The 19,756-nt window shown below is 38.5% G+C and overlaps 1 pseudogene; it reads right to left on the bottom strand.

Annotated features, from left to right (window-relative positions):
* Positions 1-10,252: 10,252 nt before the first annotated feature.
* On the bottom strand, positions 10,253-19,549 carry LOC123982187 (annotated as a pseudogene).
* Between the last annotated feature and the right edge of the window lie 207 nt (positions 19,550-19,756).

The raw sequence follows: 19,756 nt of genomic DNA, 5'->3' as shown, positions 1-19,756 counted from the left end.
ATCCACATTTCTGTAATTGTAAACTTATGTTTAAAGGGGAATAGCAATGTTTTGAGATGTTTATGTTGGATGATTTAATTACATAATGTATGTGGATTTATTATTCACGTTGCATAGTAATTCAAGTACCTAATGGTGATTTATTTGGTTTATACAGACTATAATGACAAAGATGGAAATTGGAATGTTCTGATGAGTACTGCTGGAGCTCAATACAGTTGAAGGAAGAAATTACATCTCCTCGTCTTCATTCCTGTGTCCTGACCGATACACCATCCTGTTCACTAGCTGAAAACCTTGATGAACTAGCCCTACCTAGTTGCCTCAGTAACAGTCTCACTCAGGTGGATGATCAGTGTTCAGAAATGTGTTTATTTAATTGTTCAAAACTCATTATAAAAAATAATTAATCTAACAATGAGCATTACACATGAATATACTTCTCTAGTTTCAATCTCACCTAAATCACACAGGGAGACAAATAAACCTGTACCTGAATGTTACTTAATCTGAAATCGGACCTAAAACAATAGTTAGGTGCCTGTAAAAACAGGTATTTCTTGCTGTAATCATTCCTCCTTTTCCACACAGCAAGTAATGTAACTAACGTTAGCCAAGTTGTCGATTAGCAAATTGTGCCTACAGTTGCTGCTGTGAAGCTAGCATGCAGAGAGTTTGTTTGTAATTTGTTTCCCATCTACAGAGCTGTGTACAAACACTAGCTTTTTTTTTCAGTGCAAACACAGATAATACACATATAATATTTCAAATCAGTCACAGTTATTGTCAAGGTATACTTCCATTCTATTATTACTTGAATATTTTCTCTCTCTGTCTTTCTCTCTCTCCATTTGAGTTATTTTATGTGTTGTCCTGCAACCAGTGCCAAATTATTCCAATATTTAATGCACTATATTGGACCACATTGCATTATGTATTGAAATAGACATAAACTGTAATAAACACTTGCAATTATGTCATTCAGCCCAAATGAACAGGCTGACTTACCTGCCTTTCTACCAGTGTACCTGGCTACCTACCTGCGCACACTCTGCTGTGCACTCAGTCTGCATGAAAATGTGTTTTGAGGGAGGCCTGAAGGAAGAGGATGGGATTTTCTTTTGTTTCAGTTAGATCCTTTCAAAATCTAGCTGTCTTTTGCTGGTTTCTCAAAAGCTGCAAAATCCAGCTTTAATGCACTTTTATGAACCATTTTGTAAATAGGCATAAATAGTTAGTTTATCAGCTCAAAACTATATTGTATCTTTCATGCAATGGATTGCTCATCATATTCATCTACAAAACTAAGATACACATATGAATGTTTTGTACAGTGATTAGGGAACACAGAGTAGTTTTCTGGGATTTGTCACATGAAGAGAAAGAGAAGTCAGATAATTATGCATGTAGACAGCTTTATCAATGTTCGCATGCAGGTGTTTAAAAATCCCATGCTCTTAATATTTAGAGGCATGTCTAAATAGAGGCATTTCTTTCATCTTACGTCAACATAGCCATGCTGCAAGGCAAAGATCAGTAATTACAGAAGTAATGAAAGAGACAGAATGAGAAAGAAGGGATTAAAGTTTTCCGGCTGCAAAACAGATAGCACTGTTAAAGGAAGCATTCAGTGTTTGCTATGGAACTTCTCATAACATAGTTCCATCTGCATTTCACGTGTGTGTACGTGCTCTCTACTTATTCCAGGAATGAAGCTGTAGCTGCCTGACTCTAACCCAGGAATCTAGTTTTACAGATCTTAAGACAGACCCGGTAAAGTTTATTGGTTGGACAAAACTTAAATCATGCAAAAACAGATCATGAACTGTAAATAATAAATTGGTGATACTAAAATATAACCAGTGTAAATAGTTGTTACATGCACACCTGGCTTCATAGCACAGAGCTTTTTTTGTGATCTCTGAAAGTGTGGTAAGATTCATCTATTCACAGCAGACATTTAAAGAAATAGCTGCACCAATTCAATCAACCTGTGTCAGATTAAAATGAGAGGTTTCTGAGTATACAGTCTATATACTATGTGTCTGAAATAATGAAAGAGAAAAATGCTAGTAATTCAAAAAAAGTGGCGTACTGTGCTTTACAGTGCTCTTACTGAACTAATGTTATAGACATGCATGACAGTTGCAAACTGACAGAGATCCACCTGTGCTTTGTTATATTTAGTCTGAAATGTATTATTGACACAATCACCAAGGATCTTATATGAAAGGTTACTCTCTCAGTTTGCTCAACACAGTTATCACACACAGTATGCAAGAGTAAGGTTCACAGCCTTGTAAAGTCATGTACAGACTGAGAAAGAGAAATTAGACAATTGTGCATGTGTACAGTTTTTAACGTTCGCATGCAGGTGTTTTAAAATCCTGTGCTTTTAATCTTTAGATGAGTGAGAAAAGTTCATTTCATCTTACCTCACCATAACTATCCTGCAAAGGCAGAGAGCAGTAACTATGGAAGCAATGAAGTTGAGAGGGGGGTTTAATGTTTTCAGACTGTCCAGAAAACAGCGTAACAGATACAGAAGTTGTAATGCTTTTATTCTTTGCCTTTTTAGGCAGAATATTTTACCCTCCCAAAATCATTGCATAGACCCTACATACTACGTTGAAAATATAGATACTGCACTCTGCCTCTGGGTATGCGTTATGAAATGCAAGGGTAAAATGCAGTACCTAAAAATAAAATGTGCCCATTCAGATCATATATGTTGTTTTGGGTGTCATTGGCAAACAAACTATTCTGTCGTTTAGGTATGAGGATGTGTTGTTCCAATCATACATACCTGTCTCAGGCGTTTCCCCTCTGTGTTCTCCTCAAGCCATACTAATCAGTTTTTCATTGTGTCTTCATCTTTTGGCTATCTAATGAAGATTAAATTTATCACAATACATACCTGCGATTTTGAAATGTGTGGGTGGAGTATATGTACAGAAGACCACAAAGCAAAGCCATTTTCAAGCATATTAAGAATGTTATGAAACAAAAAACTAGTGTACCATAAAATGTACAGGAACAGCAAAATGGTCTGAAGGATTTACAGATTCAGATGTATGTGAAACAGTGGCTATGTGTAGTAGTGCTGTGCAAAAGATGTCTCAAGGGTTTATTAAAACAAAGAATGTCGGTTGATGTTGACAAAAGGTGCGTTGGCACCGGTGCACTTTTGTAAAAGGGGATTTCTATGTAGCGACCAATGCATGTTTCATGAACAACAAATCAAGGATATCTTTATTGTCCTCGAGGGGCCATTTGTTGTACAGACATTAGTCAACACACTATCAACAGTCACAACTCACAAACAAGCAATATAATGTACAAATAGGCCAAAAAAACAAAAGAGGTAAGACCAACGTTAAAGTAAAAACAATAAAATGGAATTACAGTGAATTATTGAAAAGGCCAATGGCAGCTGGGAAAAATTAATTCCTAAGTCTGTTTGTCCTGCATGTTGGTGTCCTGTATCTACAGCCCAAAGGAAGCAACTTAAACTTCTCAAACAGAGGGTGGCTAGGATCAGCCAGGATTGAATGGGCCTTCTGTTCAAAAGTGCGGGAGGTTGTCCAGACTTGTGCTTGCAATTTTCCAGCACACTTTGAAGATGCTTTGCAATGTACTTCTGTTCTTAAGGTTGTGTGACCTGTACCAACTGACCAACGAGAAAGTAAGAACAGATTTGATAAAACAAGAATAAAACATTTTCAAAAAGTGCTGTCAACATTAAAACCCCCTAGTTTACGATAAAAATATGCTGGTGAGTATTAGACGGTGAGCGTCCTGGTTATTTCTCCTTTTTTTTGTCTGTGATTCTGTTTTCCCTGTTCTCTGCCTGCCTCCCTGTGTCTCCTCCCCTGTGTGTGCTCTCTCACTCTCCCTCCGCTCCTGAGCCCAGCCAACGACCCGCACCTGCATCTCGTCAACCTCCTCCTCTGCCTGCCACACCTGCCAGTAATCAACTCCATCTCTGCCAGTACTTCAACCCCGGTTCTCCACACTACCTCTGCTTGATCGTCATTGCTCCTTACCCGGTGCCACTTCACCTTTCAAGCTCACACGTATTCAGCATCTTTTCTATTTCCCTGTGCTTTGTCTCTGCTGTGTCTGACCCTGTTTTTCTGTTTGTCTCTTCCCCGGTTCACTCACCCTCGTCCTCAGCCAAGTCAGCTGGGCTCGTTCACCTGCCCTCTCCCCTCGGGCTTCCCCCCCATGGCATCCTCCCAGTCCTCCCAGTGCCTCCTCTCTTCCTTGGCCCCCAGTGTTCCCCGGCTCTCTGGTCTCAGTCTCCTCGGTTCCCCGTGCCTGCATTTCCCCGGAATCCACCTCCCCCTCAACTCCAGTATAAAACCTCCAAATAAAACCTGTTAATCCCCAGAGTTGCGTTTATTTATAAATTAAGATTTATAAAAAAAGATTTATTAAAGTGTATGACGATGTGTGAGTAATCTATGGTGTTCACAAATGCATTTTCCACAAACAAAAACCAATCAATTTGAACATATGTACAACAATGCTACATGGTATTTCATAACATTATGAACACTTACAGGGTAAGTGAATAATGCTGTTTATCTAGTTACCGTATCACCTGTCAGTGGGTGGGATATAGTATTAGGCAGCAAATGAACTTTGTGTCTTCACAGTTGATGTGTTAGAAGCAGGACAAATGGGCAAGCGTAAGGATTTGAGTGACTTTTACAAGGGCCACATTGCGATGGCTAGACGACTCGGTCAGAGTATCTCCAAAACGTTAGTCCAAGGAAGTAAAAGCGGTGAACAGGTGACAGGCTGGTGCTTGTTCTGATAGAAAGATGTCAGAACATACATTGCATATACAGTGGAGTCCATATTGTGATCCTAATTTGTCTATATAAGTTTCTTTCTGAAAACAAACAAGTGATTTGTGATCAAATTTAAAGGTGCCCTGTCGGGTGACGGTCTCTGTTTCCATTCATTGTTACTCACCGCAACATATTCTTTAGATCTAATTAATACGTTGAATGCATTTTCATTCTCATAAAACACTTGCTAAGCAAGTCATTTGACATTTTTGAAGCGAGGGACTCTCCAACCAAGTATTATTTACACTTCCTGCCTCTCGTAGCTGAGGAAATATGAACAAATGAATGTGACACAGACACAGAACCACACAGCAGGTGGTAATCAGGGTATTCATCTACGGTACATGCAGCACATACTTTCCTAGTGCATGTAATTTGTTTAGGTATTCAATTACAAGACCTTGTTGTTGCAGTCTGGAATAAAAGTACCGTATGTACTACTGCCAGACTGTGTGCAATATGATAGCCATGTTCCATTGCGAGTCAGTGGAGGGGGTAGTGCATCAGGAATGTAGTAGAGTATACAGTCATTACTGTAAGTCATATGAAATGAGGATATGAAGACAAGGCGCTTTTTAATTGTATTGGTTTACATTAATGTCATTTCATTTACTCGATGAATGCGTCCACTTGTGCAGTACGTTTTTGAAACAATCTGTCCAAGGTAAAGAGCAAGAAAGAAGAGATGTTAGTCTGGATAACAATTTTTTGGAAGGCATGTGCATGACACTGTTATTACTCATGTCACGTCATAAAAACTGACTTGAACACGAAGTAAACTTTATGGTATGGAATTGGGTCAACTCACTGGGAAAATCATGTCTAAAAATCTGTTTAGTGTTACTGCACATTTCACTGGTATAAAGAAAAATGTGTGCTAAGGTACTCAAATCTTTCCTGTGTGACTTTGTGACAATTCTCCTCAGTGGTCAAAATGTTAAAGGTTCCTTACTTCACCACATAGTGGAGCTGTGGCTCCAGCTTTCATATTGCTTTTCCTGCACTGAAATGCCTGTGTAGCATCACATAAAGGTTTGGCTGAACATAGTATATCATATTATGTGTTTAATCTGCTACCCAAATGTATACATATTTTATATATTTAATGCTCTTCCCTGTATACGTTGCAACAAGTTGGTAGACAACAAACAAATGTGTAAACCATGGAGGGGGTTCATATTGTTCTTGCAGTTAGATAACATTTTTCATTTCTGCCATGTGTTTCTGCCCCAGCATCCATAGATGACTGACTCCAATGCATAGGAAATGAAGAGCGAATTCAGATTCACTCTGTGGTTATGTTTTTTCAAATCAACACACCTTGTCATATTTATAATGGAACCTTTTTACTGCAAAGATGGTTGAACCTCCTTTTAGTTCTGTTGTGACATCTATAAAAGCAAAATCCTGCTGCTTGCTCTGCTGCTCTTCTGCAAGTCAACAGAAAGGTAAAATATAATTTCAGAGGCAAATGGTTAGATTGACACTTGATAAGTTGGTGAACTGCTGCAAAGGTCATGCCAAAGAGGAACTCCAAATGTCAAACATCCATCTCTGAAGTTAAAGCCTTTGTAAGTTCTGATGAATTGATATTCTTATCCAGACTCCAGAAATGTCATGACTGATATTTTGATGCCGATTATACATTTACTTTTCTAATAATTGTAAATTGAGCATTGATGGACATCTGTGACATTGGTTTAGTAATATGAATTTCTGATGTGTGTGTGTGTGTGTGTGTGTGTGTGTGTGTGTGTGTGTGTGTGTATGCATGTGTGTGCTTTGTTGTGTAACAGTAGAGGGAGTATTATTTTGAGCAAATACCTCTGACCTTTGTTGCCCTTAGTGCCCTTTCAAACCAAGATCGAATTTCTAACAGTGATAACCACCTGAGGCACTATAAACCGAAAGGGGCATAGTTTGGAGGGCATTTGTAGTGTAGCAAATGTCACTATTTGCATGCCAGTGAATATCAAAGCCAAGCTTCTGCTCACCAAAGACACAAATACAACAACATTTCTTTTTTAGTTTTTCATTTGGAAATACATTGACCTTTTTCTATTTTTGGTAATGTTATCTGTAAGGACTTGCCTACTTGGAGAATGATACATTCATGATACAAATGGCTAAACACAGATAAATAGGTGCTGATAACATGATGACAACATCCTGAGCAAGGAGTCAGCTAAACAAATCTCAAATTCGGCCCACAGATAGCCAGCAAGTGATAGGTTGCAGTAGAGCAATCGTTAACTTTGCAGCAAGAGCAAGCTGGGAACCAAGACAAGCAGACAGATTTGGAAGATGTGTATGCTGCTGAATTCAAAGTCAGCTTTATTGTCAATTCTACCATGGACAAGGCACACAGAGGATTGAAATTGCGTTTCTCTCATGACCCACGGTGAATGTAAGACAGAACAAATATCAAAAACAGTAATTAGTAAGTAAGTCATACAGTTATGAACACATTATTCACAACAGTTATTTACAATCAGTGCAACAGTTAACAGTCTGATATAAATACTTGGTCCACAGTGCAACAGTGCAAAATATTGTGCAAGTACTGTGCGAAATCTGTCTATGTGAGTATCCACAGTACAAATATAGCAGCAGTTTTTTTCAGTTCTTTGTATCAAGGTGGCTGGTGCTGGATATGGGTGGGTGAGTCCCAAAGTTCCAAATCAAAATTTTTGATTAATGCTTTTGTTTGGCCTGAGCTGGGATTAATTTGAACACTGAAGGTTTCTGCTTAAATCTTAGATTAATTTATATAAAGGCCACTATGTGTAGAATTTGCCCCATTAACAGTACTAATGGCAGGACGTGGTACACAGGGGTGAAGCATTCTGGACCCTGTACATAAGCATTCTCTATGGGCCCCTCCCCGCATCCTACCCATTATTATATCCCACTATTCACTGTAGTATCTTTGTGGACCTTCCTCACATGAGCAGCTAGCCTGGCTCTGTTTACAAGTAAAGAAACACTTAATGTCATCTAATTTGCTTAATCCTGGAGTCTCCACTATCTGGCAAACTCACACAACAAGGAAATTATTGCTCCCAGCTAAGAAATAATCCTGCCCATAACCCTCGTAAAACCACAACTTGTTCTGGAAGGCAGATTTTTTTCTTTATATTTGGACAGAGCCAGGCTTGCTGTTTCCCCCTTGCTTCCAGTCTTTATGCTAAGCTAACCTAACAGTCTCCTGGCTCCAGCTTTATATTTAACAGACAATTAAAAGATTGGTATCAATATTCTCATCTAACTCTTGGCCTGCCTACCTACCTACCTGAAAATGTTTTAATTTACAAGTGGGAACCCTTCAGGTTATTATTCTTTTTTTTTTTTTTAAGACAAAAGTGAATAATTACAGTTTAAAAGGATGATTTGTACATTTATAGCTTGTTCACTGCACTTATTCAGTTTCATTCCTGACAAATTAAAGAATAGGCTATGTGTATATTTATGACAGAATGACTGCTCCATCAATGACACAGGATCACAACTGTTTATATATTATATATATATATATATATATATATATATATATATATATATATATATATATATATATATATATATAACATTTGACTCATTTGGCAGACACTCATTAATGTTAAGATTGTGCTTGTTGTTAAATTTAATTTATCATCATTTAACCCTTTGAATTAGCTGTTTTGTTGCGCTAATGTGCTATTTTAACTTCTACCTTTTTAACTCCACATTTATATATCTATACATTAAAAATATAAACATTGTTTATAAAGTGATTTTATTTTCTCAACTTCTTGAAGCATTTGATGTTACCACAGAGTCTTTGGAGCACCACTTAGTGTAAATGAAATGAAACACACAATTGAGTGTGAGAGCACCATGAAGATTTTGGAGCATTATCCAATGGAAAATAGTCAATCAATGTCCTTGATATCGATTTTAAAAATATCAAATGGTAACATTTCAAAATGGTGTATAATTTGAACTGCTGCTCTCCTCTGCTGTCACCTGAAATGAAACAATGATTTGTCCATATCCAGTTGATTGTGATTAGCTGAGCTGTTTGCCTCTACTTTTACGAACTTTTAAAAACTTGTCACGTGGGAGAAATAAAGCTAGCCCGTGTGGAGAGAGAAAATTACATTATTAGTCGCATAAACTAAACTAAAGTTAACAGGGAAGGTTTTAAAAGCTATTTGAAGGCTAATGTTAGCATGGGTAGTGAATGGTACACCTAACATTACTACCTCCTATAAATTGCTTACTGGCAGATAAACTGGATAAAAAGCTTGGTAAAAAATAATGTACTACATACTTCACCTTTTTATGCTACTTTATACTTCTACTCCACAAAATTTCCCAGAGAGAAATAATATACTTTTTACTCCGCTACACTTATTTGACACTTGCGCTGCGAAGGGTGGGTCAGGCCCCCCGATACAATTGCTGCCCCACCCACGTAACGTATGTATAATATGCTTCTGAGGAATGAGTACTGTATGCGTAATGTGCTTCTGAGGAATGAGTACTGTATGCATAATATGCTTCTATATGATATTTTGCATTAGGTTCTATTAATGTAAATCTATAATGTGTATTTTTCATCATAGCTCATGTTAAAGAAAATAACAAATGCATAGCCAGCCGCTTTTGATGTCCACTAACCCACTAACTTCGCTGACTCGCCCCTCCTACCTGCTGCTAGTGCAAACTGTGAAGACATTTGCTCTTGTATTCACACTATTGCGCAACTGTAATATTAAGTTTATTTGTGTAAATGTATCAAGTTAACTGCTGTATCAACCTAGCCCTTTTAGAAAAGCAGCCACTTTTGGCGCTTGTTTTGACTCAGTACTCGCTCTCCCAGCCTGGAGCCTGCTCCCTGCCCCAAGGAGCAGCTCTGAAAAAGGTTGAGTGCTTCTCATCAAGCCTCCAGGAACAGTGCCGGGCTTTGAAGCCAACGTGCCATAATGATCAAACCGTGTAATTACAACGTCCTGGTCCAACAGGGGTCCAAAAATAATTTTTCCTGCACACAATCATGGTAAAAGGAGCAGCTGTAAAACGGTGTATCCATTTTTATGAGTTGAGTCGTTTCACCATAAGAATTTGATGCATTTGGTCCGATAACATTTGGAAAGTCTAGAAGAGCCGCACAATTACATTATTTTATCTCATTCCAGTTAGCAGAGGGTTAATCCGGAAGTTAGCCAGATGGGCAGGTTGAAGTCTCTAGTGCGCATACACTATGGATCCTAGGGCTGATGGGGGATTCACTAAGCTAATTAAAGCGATATATGAAAACCAAAAAGATTTTCCTAAACAGCAAAGTATATGCTTGTTAGGCAAGAATGTTATTTACTGCAACATAATTGTAAAAAGAAATTCATCGGTGCTTATGCATCTTCATTAGTTGTAATATTGGAAAGTTTGAACCTTTCCTCCTCCTTTTGCTTGTCTTGCACTTCTCATTTCAATGGTATCCAATCATTAGATGGTACATCAGTACACCGATCAGTGCACCCAAGAAGGGGGTACAGATTGGCACCAAGAACTAGTAGATGTTTGCTCTGTAAAAGAATAATTTGAAAAATATCTAATACATGGTGTCAATTTTTATGTTATAAAATATTTCCATATCAGAAGTCACAGAGATGCAGTGCTACGACTCAGACAGCATGTGAGCCATGTCAGCATTGAGGCATTCAAATTTTAATATGTTTAATTAAACATGCACAACTCAGGTTTGACTGGAGTCTTGAGAATGTCTGCACTACAAACTGGAGGAGTAGAGTTTGAAAGAAATGGGCATCTAGGAAGCAGGAAGTGCAGAAAGACGCCATTGAGTGGCATTGTGGGAAATGTAGTTTTCAATGTTTTTGGAACCTTGCTGGGGGCTAAACATCAGGGTATATTGGCCTTTGCTGCTTCAGTATTGAATAGTCTTTATCATATATTCAAGTTCTTTATAGACAACTTTATAGAAGTACCATAGTACCAAGTATTCTAAGTACATCTTTAATACTATATGTAAAATAATGTTTATAGTGTCACTTTATCATTTACTCATCACACTGTTTTTTGTTTCTCATAATAGAGACATCTGTTATACAGTATGATTCTGCCACCACAAAGTAGTTCTGCATTTCTTTGTTCATAAAGGGCAGCTAGAGGCCACAAAAAATGTGTTAGAATCTGAATCAGAATCACAATCAGAATCAACTTTATTGCCAGATATGTGTACACATACGAGGAATTTGACTCAGGATTGTACATTGCTCACAATGTGCTTATTCATACAATAATACAGTAAGACAATAATAAAATAAAAGGTTCCTTACTTCACCACATAGAATAAAATAAAAAATAAATAAAGACACAGGCTACAGTGTAGACAACACAAATATACACACTATGAACAAAAAACAATATAGTGCAAAGGACGCAGGAGTAAGTAAGTAAGTAAGGAGTAAGTATTATCATTATTATGTACGTCGGAGGTGGATGTGATAAACAAGTACACATACACATACAGTACATACATGTACACATGTGCACAGTGCGATGGGGCATAGTGCAAAGGATGTATATACAGTACAATATGAACATATAACAGTATGAACAGCACTGAAACAGAGAATGGTGAATAAATAATAAGTGGTAACCAGTAAACGGGTGGCTGATTAGAGAGTTATTGCACAGGGGTTTTTCCAGACACTGTGGTTCAGAAATCAGCTGTTCATCAGAGTGATGGCTTGTGGGAAGAAACTGTTCTTGTACTTGGTTTTGGCGTACAGTGCTCTGTAGCGCCTCCCAGAGGGGAGGAGCTGGAACAGGTTGTGTCTGTGGTGAGATGGATCTTCAGGGATGTTTCCTGCCCATTTCCTGACTCCGGAAATGTAAAAGTCCTGAATGGAGGGCAGATTGGCACTGATGATTTTTTTCTGCAGTCCTGACTGTCCGTTGTAGTCTGCTCCTGTCCTTTTTGGATGTGCAGAGGACAGGCTGAATGATGGCTGTCTAAAAGTGGATCAGCAGCTCCTTTGGCAGATTGAGCTTCCTGAACTGGCGCAGGAAGTGCATCCTCTGCTGGGCCTTCTTGATGATGGTGTCCGTGTTGGGCTCCCACTTTAGGTCCTGGGATATAGTGGATCCCAGAAACCTGAAGTATGTACCACAGCAGAAATGTGTTGTGGAGAAAATTATAAAATATATTTCACCAGGGAGATAGATATTTAACATAAAGAAAAGTGTGTTTTGGTATGTGTTTGCTTGATTGACAGGCGTCTCAACCATTGTGGTTACTGCTCACCTTAGCTCTACCCAGACTTCCTCTACGTTGCGCAAACTTGAGTTGAAGCCCATCGATAGGCCGATTACCAACACCGAATAATCTGACATACAGTACCAGGAGAGTGATCTATTAATCCTTAATTCTTTTTCATTAAAGAGACAAAATAGTCCTGCTTTTACATGAACAATCAAATGAGTCTTTAAATGTTAAAGCTTTTCGATATTTCTCTAATCTCTTTTTAATCACACAAATCCCAATTGTGTGAATGTATTTGTCTTGTGAAGTTATGAAATTCATAGTGGATTTGTTCTGAAAATGTTGACGAGCAGTAAAGCTTATCTTGAAGAGAAATGAATATAAAATCTGTTTTACCAGAAAACAGCACATCATAGAACTTCCACTGATCTATTCTGACATCAATGGAAGGTGGAAGCGCTACAAAGAGAGCTTGCCTGAAAATAGGGTGTTTTCTTCAAGGTTGCATCATAACAGGTCTGGACTTGAGAACAACCAGTTTCACACTATGTGCGCACAGTAGATATAAAATAGATTAAACTCTATGTCAGGATCTACAGGAGTGCTGCAGCAGCGTTGGTCAGTGGGTACCCTGGCCAGCAGGGGCAGCACTGCTGACCTAGATGATGTAACAGAGCTGCAAAGAGTTTAAAAGTTGTGCCATGTATGCTGCAGTTTTTATGAGATTGCATTGCTGACACGAGGACATGCCATTTTAGTAACAACAGGGGTCTTGAAAATGTTTTCAAAGGTAAGCTGTCAGTCAGCGGGAGCAAAGAATCTGTCTAGTGAGTGTTTGAGAAAACTGTGTATATTGACAAAAATTATATCATTGTACATGTATGTTATATGTGGTCTTGTGTTAGAGCACAATTTGAGTTGTGATATCCTGTTGAAAAAGCAGTTGCAAATTGAAATAATAGGTGTCAAGGAGTTTTCCTTCTTTAAGGGTTATATTGCACAGGGAGCAATAGTAAGCCAAAGGTGAGAGCATGTGACTCTCCAAAACAATGAGTCACGCTCTGTCTCTCCTCTCGGTTGTTAGGTTGACTCAACTGTCTGATGCAGCTGCCTTGATAAGGATGAACTCCTAGGTAACCAAAGGGCAAGAATCAAGTATAGCGTTAGCTCAAGCAGGCAACGAAGTCAAGCTCAACTCACAATCCCAGTTCATCAGCTGATTGCAGCCATCTTAAAACTTATTTAAGCAGCCATAGCCTGCCTGCCCTTGCTGCTTCCTCTGCAAGCAGCTTGTAACACGCCGCGAGCCCAGCTCCTCCTTTCAGGGCGTATCTGATTAATCATGTCATTATATATTAATGCCTGCTATGTTCTGTCCCCTGGGGGGTATTTACTGCTGCTCTCTGCCTCAGGCTTTCCATGTATATGCACTTGGGTGGGCAGGGAGGTGCTCTCCCCTTGTCAGGCCTTCCACGTAGGCACATGGAAGAGCAGGGAGATCCCAGAACAGAGCCATACTGCCAAACAGACGGCACAACTGCGGCACAAATATCAGTTTCTTTGATAAAAGTTGTGCTGACTGAATTGGGTTTTTTTTGTTGTTTTTTTTCATTACAGACAGATTGACCGGCTCTCTTAAAAAAGTGTGTGGTGGGGCCCAAGAAAAAAGCATACTGTCTTCTGTGTGGCCAAGACCCTGAAGCATGTTTACTAGACTGTTGTTGGCCCGAAAAAAGAAACCGTATCCAATCTTATTTGCCCCTTTCTTCCCTAGGTAAACCCAACAAGCTTAATTTTCCTCCGCAAGCATAAAAGCACTTTCTTTGTGACATATTGAACAACTTCAACTTCAAAAGACTGGCGTGTCTTGTGCATGCATGGACAACCAGCTCAGTATGGTGTCATATGAAGTCTGAAATCTGTTAAAAACATAGCGTTTAGAACAGTGGGAAATCTGAGGTTTTGGCTGAAAGGGATTTCTTTTAAATACGTTTCCCTTATTATTTGAAGCTTTGGGCACATTAAACATTTTGGTCTGCTCATACAACCTAGCAAACAATTTCATGCATTGTTGGCTGAGCAACATATTCAGACCTTTCTATAATATCAGTTATTTTTAGATACGTGTAGCCATCAGCAGCGGGATTATGTGAGTCCAGGTTTTTTTATGCACAGCGCGTTATTTTACCTACATTAATTATTTGAATCTTCTGACACAGGGGTATCTAATTGACAACTTACGAGCTGTTCCACACAGAATTAGACAATACACAATCAGATCAAATTAATACTGACACTGTCCTACTCATTACACTGCTGCTTTTAAAGGGTTAAAGAGGACAAGAGGAACTGATCGTATGTGATTAGCTACATCGGCTATTACTGAATTAGATTTCTATAGATTTCTATACAGTACTTTTGGGCAATAGGACTTTGGGGCTCCAGCAGTGGAGCCATGCAACTCCTATGCTTTGCTATGTCTTCAGCACACTTTGTCTTCAATGGACATGACTCAGCCATGTCAAACATCTGTCTCTTGGAAGACAAATTTTATTTGAGTCAATGCTGCCGATTATTCACTGTACATGCATCATTGTGACCTCAAATATCTATTTAGATCTGTTGTATTCTTTTTTACCTAAACATATGGAATTGAAGCTGTTGCCTTACACAAAAGGCAATGGACATTGATGGAAAATGACTGTTACATATGTGCTACAGTACTTCTGCTGTACAGCAGCTGGAATGTAATACCTGCGAGGTTTTCACTGACTGAAGATGAAATACTTAAAAAATCAAGTCACAGTTACCTGATCAACGAATCCATTAACCAGGGTGAGATGTCGGATGGGTATGTGGCAAAATTCCCAGCTGTGGCCTTCTTCCCTACCATGATCACTTCCCCCAAGGATAAGTCCCATAATGCATCTGGTGGAAGAATGTACGAATGGCTGTACTTTTTTATTCAATTATTCATGTATTTTAACAGCCCAAGGAAGGTTTTAGGAACTCAGCTGATTATTTGAACTACATCCTCTTTACACTGCATCTGTTTTCATTTTCTGGATAGCAGTTATTTTAGGAGAATAAAAAGTTCTGATCGTTGCCACTGGATGCAAATTGTAGGTGAAATCATGTATGTTTGAGAGATAAAGTTGACAGCTACTGCGAACAGTAATACACTTGACATCTCTGTTTCTTCTTTACTTTCTGCTTAATTACGTAGCCACAGTCAGAACTGTATGTTAACACACAGAAAGATATCACTGCATACAAGCATGCAGAATAACATCACAGGCATACAAAGATGGCAAAACAACATGCACAGACCGTTACACATAGGTTTTCATACAAATAAACGCACAGTTGCACAGCACACGTGACATGACATGAACAGAAATCCTTGAGTGCATATTGAATAAACAAAATGTATACAATTTAAACTGGTAAATAATTTTGTTGACATTCATGCTATCCACGCTGTATCCTAATGATTTCCTCTGACTTTTTCTTTAGTGTCCCATGAGATTGACATTTATGTTTGTTTTGGGGGGTTTTCATTATTATTTTTTGGGATGTTTTATGCCTTTATTAGTGTGCCACTAGATAGATGATGAGGGAGAAGCAACAAAGATCCTCAAATTCCAACCTTATAAAGGTATAACAATTATTTTTTTAAGCATTCAATAAATACAGCTCCCACGAGTCTTTGGAAAAAAACATGGAAGGTGAGGTATAGGTGTCTTAATTGATCCCCTGAGCGGCATAATGGTCAAGAGCTGCAACAAAGGTGCAAGTGTAGATGCTCATTTGTTCACTGAATGACGGGAACTTCCACCAAGGCACTCTCCCAAGTAAACAGTGTGAAGGTCACTGCTGGGTTCAAATGGCCACATAAAGATAAGCAAAATATAGAAAACATGGTATATTTTTATACATATTTCTCCGATCAGATTCTATGTGATACACCCTGAGGAAAAAAACATATGAAGGCTGCTTTATCTCTACTGCATACAATGCAGTCCCCATTTTCTCAGTAAGACGGACGAAACAGTTATTTAAGCCTATATTCAGTAATTGCGGTTTCAGTAAAGTGCTGTTATGATAGAAGGTCTCTATGACACAAATTAAATTGGAGGGATGAAAAATTTCAGAAAAGTATAATTTTTTTCTAACCTTGAAGAGGGAAATAACTGCTCTGATGGCACACTCATGTGTGCCTCGCTTGTATTCACACCTTAATCGTGTCAGGGTAGGAGCTATCTAATTATAAGAGCTTATTTTCTCAGCTGCAATGTGTATTAGAAGGGGGACAGCCTCATTATAAAGGCAGTGAAGAAGGGAGCATGAGTGCAAAACCCTTAGTAGTGTTGCTGCTTTTGACAGAACATACTGGGATTGAGGATTGACTCACTCACTTTCCTTTCAATGACAGACCACGTAGTTTTTGAGTTAAGAGGTGGGTGCCCCCTCCTTCTGTATGTCTCTTTTAAACTTTGCATTTCTCTGTCCACTGCTTCCTGTTTTGCATCCCTTGCCACCTCTAGCTGTCATTTGTCTGGCAAACACATCAGCGTGGTAAATACTGCACTTCAGATAACTGCCAGTTTACCTTTTGCTATCTGTCAAGCCATCAATAATAATGACTCCCTGTTATGCTGATGGAAGTTGGGTGAAAAAAGCTGAGTCTTGTGGAAACACTCTTTGAATGGCAGGTACTTCATGACTGTGATGCAAATGGCAGTGGCTTAACAAGCTGTGATTTTCTTGATGATAACAAAGTCTTCCTCCCTTTTACTAAATGAACCCGTAGGTGTTGTTGCTGGTTTATGTATCAACCATTTTCTGGTTGATGTATTGAAATGTTAGCTCTTTGCCACAGACTGGGGGTACTCATTTAATGAAGGTGACACAACACAGAATAATAACATTTTGACATTCATTATGTTTGGGGTTAATTAGACCCCACAGAGTTTCCCCTGTTAAGGTTTGTTTAGACAGACAATACCTCAAATGTTTGCCTCGTGTCTGTCACATCAATTTGATCACTATGCTGTTTTCATTTGCCCCAAACAGCCATTGTACAGATGTTAGCTGTAAGCTAGCCAACGACAGATGCACCAACCATATCTGTGGGAATGTGCCTGTGTGTTTAGCTCAGCCTCTGACTGAACTCAGAACTCGACCAGAAACAGAATCTGTAATCTCCCTCCAGACCTTTTTCCTCTTGTCTCTGTACATTCATGAAGCAGATTTATAGTGCTCTGGGATATGTGCCATTTTTTTTTTTTTTTTTTTGCCGAAGTTGACACCTTTTCAGCTGCCGCAGATGCATCAACTTGCACCCAGGGCAAATTTACATCTACTATCACGTCACCTCTGAAATCGGCTTTGGGTTCTGTCTGAACATTAGATGTCTCATGAACAAACTGTTTAAAAGCAATTTTTAAACAATTAGAAGTCAAGATGTTTCAAGGTGATAAAACAATGATAAGTATGTTTTATTGTGGTTATATGTTAAGGAGGGCTTGGGATTACTAGAACCCCAAATAGAACATCATGGTTAAGAAGATTTTTAAGGAAACAGTGAAGCACCATATGTTTTACTATTTTGAGATCCAAATAGATATGCTGTCAAGTAAAAAAAACAAACCCTGAGATGAAGTTATTTTTGTGGACAGACAGCAGTAGAAAAACTTCAAAGAGAATAATAAAGCCCCACAGTGGCCTGACCTTGAGGTAGGTGTCTAGCTGAGTCGTGCTTTTCGTCGTACGCAGGGTCTGTCTGTCTGACCTCAGAGGTCATGTGTTATAATTGGGCTTTGTGTGGTACAATTGATGCCAACAACAATCTGACTACACCTGCAGAGCTTTCCTCCACGGAGGGCCAACTCTGACCACCAAGGGGACCTGATTGCAGAGTGAAAGGTCTCATGGAATTAACAGATCAGTCACAGCTGGGGAGCAGAATAACAAATAGCGTGGCATTTCCCCGTGTGTGCCCTCTCCTGATATTTTTGTTGTCCCTGGGTTACTATGTGAAACAGAAGCATTCCAGGTTGTTTTGCACCGGCTAAAAAATACATTTGATTTTAATTTGAAAGAATGTCTTGGCTTCCTACTGTGTTGTAATAGGTTCCAATGGGGACTACAGATACTGTATGAGACTTCTTTCATTAGAAAGAATATGAATATAAAATAGGGTTCTACATGTGTAATTCAAGTATAAGGAAATAACACAGGAGATAATTGATGGAGTCTTAGGTGCTTTAACTTTAATGTTCTGATGAATATAGTTACAATTATTTAGTGTTTCTTTGCTTCAAAGATGTCTAAGAAAGCAACAATTTAATGAGAAGAGAGCATCAGTTAAACGTTTTTTTTTTTTTTTTTACCTCTTAGCAGTATTGTAAAAGCTGCCTTTTAAAAACATAACAATCTAACAAAAAAATGAACTTTTTTGTCCTCAAACAATTTAACTCGATAGCAACCTCAACTCTGTTTCGGCACAAACATGTTGGACAAGGAGCATACAGAATCCCTTGGGATGTTTCAAAAGATATTTTTCTCTTTCATTTGTTGAACTGAAAAGCTGGTGAGCCAGTGAGAAAAATCATACAACTTGTTAACCCTTTTTTATGATGTGCTTACCCATGATAAAATAAAAATAAGACAGCAATTATTTTGCTCACCATCTCACACCTTTATTTGCTGGTTGGATTAATTGATTGGTTGAATCACACAAATGGCTTATTAGTTGCCACGCAATAACATAAATAACAAGTCTTTTTCTACTTCCTGTCTCTTTTCAGGCATATTCACTAATGGTGCTTCAATTCTTGTTTATGTGTTATATACTGTTTTGTATGTTTTAGATTTTATAATAAGCAGGTAATCTATACATTCAGAAATTTTGTTAAGTTTAACTTACGTATTGTTTTGTTTTTAGTTTTTGGTGGTGTTTTTCATTCAATGACATAGTCTACCAAAATCTAGCCAAACTACACATACTGCAATAGGTGTGAAAGAAGTATGTTGAAAGTATTGCACTTCTTAATTAACAAATTGACAAAGGAGCAAAATATGAGGCATGCAAATTGTTGTTTCAACCATGTAGCTATTTCAAATACCCCCATTTACCAAACAGTACATTATCACAGTTTATATTACCATTAAATTTCATTCAATTGAATGATATTAAGTTTCCAATAGGTGTATGATAAACATTTAGTAATGTAGTCTATGCTCCTCTTTTACTTGAACAAAATGATCCACTCAGCACCCTGCAGGAGAGATGCAAAATTACTTTACTCACCACTAGAATAACGGTTCCCAGGCACTCTGCCAGGGCCTGCCAGCTGAGCATGTGTCGTATCTGAAAGGTCCCTGCCAGATTCTTCAAAATGTGTTTTTGTTTTCCCATGATGCAGTTATTGTAAGATTATCTTGAGGTAGACTCTGTGGTCTAACAGCAACTGTGAGTCAGTGGCTGTGCATCAGCTTTTAGGATTCTCCTAAGGATCCCTCAGTTAAAAACGGGTTCCTTTGGATGGGCTGCCTCTCTTAACACATTTTTGCCCATCTCTTCCTCACTGTGTTTGTGGTTGCTGAACTCGTGCTTTGACTTACA

The sequence above is a fragment of the Micropterus dolomieu genome, linkage group LG13 (assembly GCF_021292245.1).
Source record: "Micropterus dolomieu isolate WLL.071019.BEF.003 ecotype Adirondacks linkage group LG13, ASM2129224v1, whole genome shotgun sequence".
In the NCBI taxonomy this organism is placed as follows: Eukaryota; Metazoa; Chordata; class Actinopteri; order Centrarchiformes; family Centrarchidae; genus Micropterus; species Micropterus dolomieu.
Note: the sequence above shows the minus strand (reverse complement) of the source record. Positions and strands in the feature narration are given on the sequence as shown.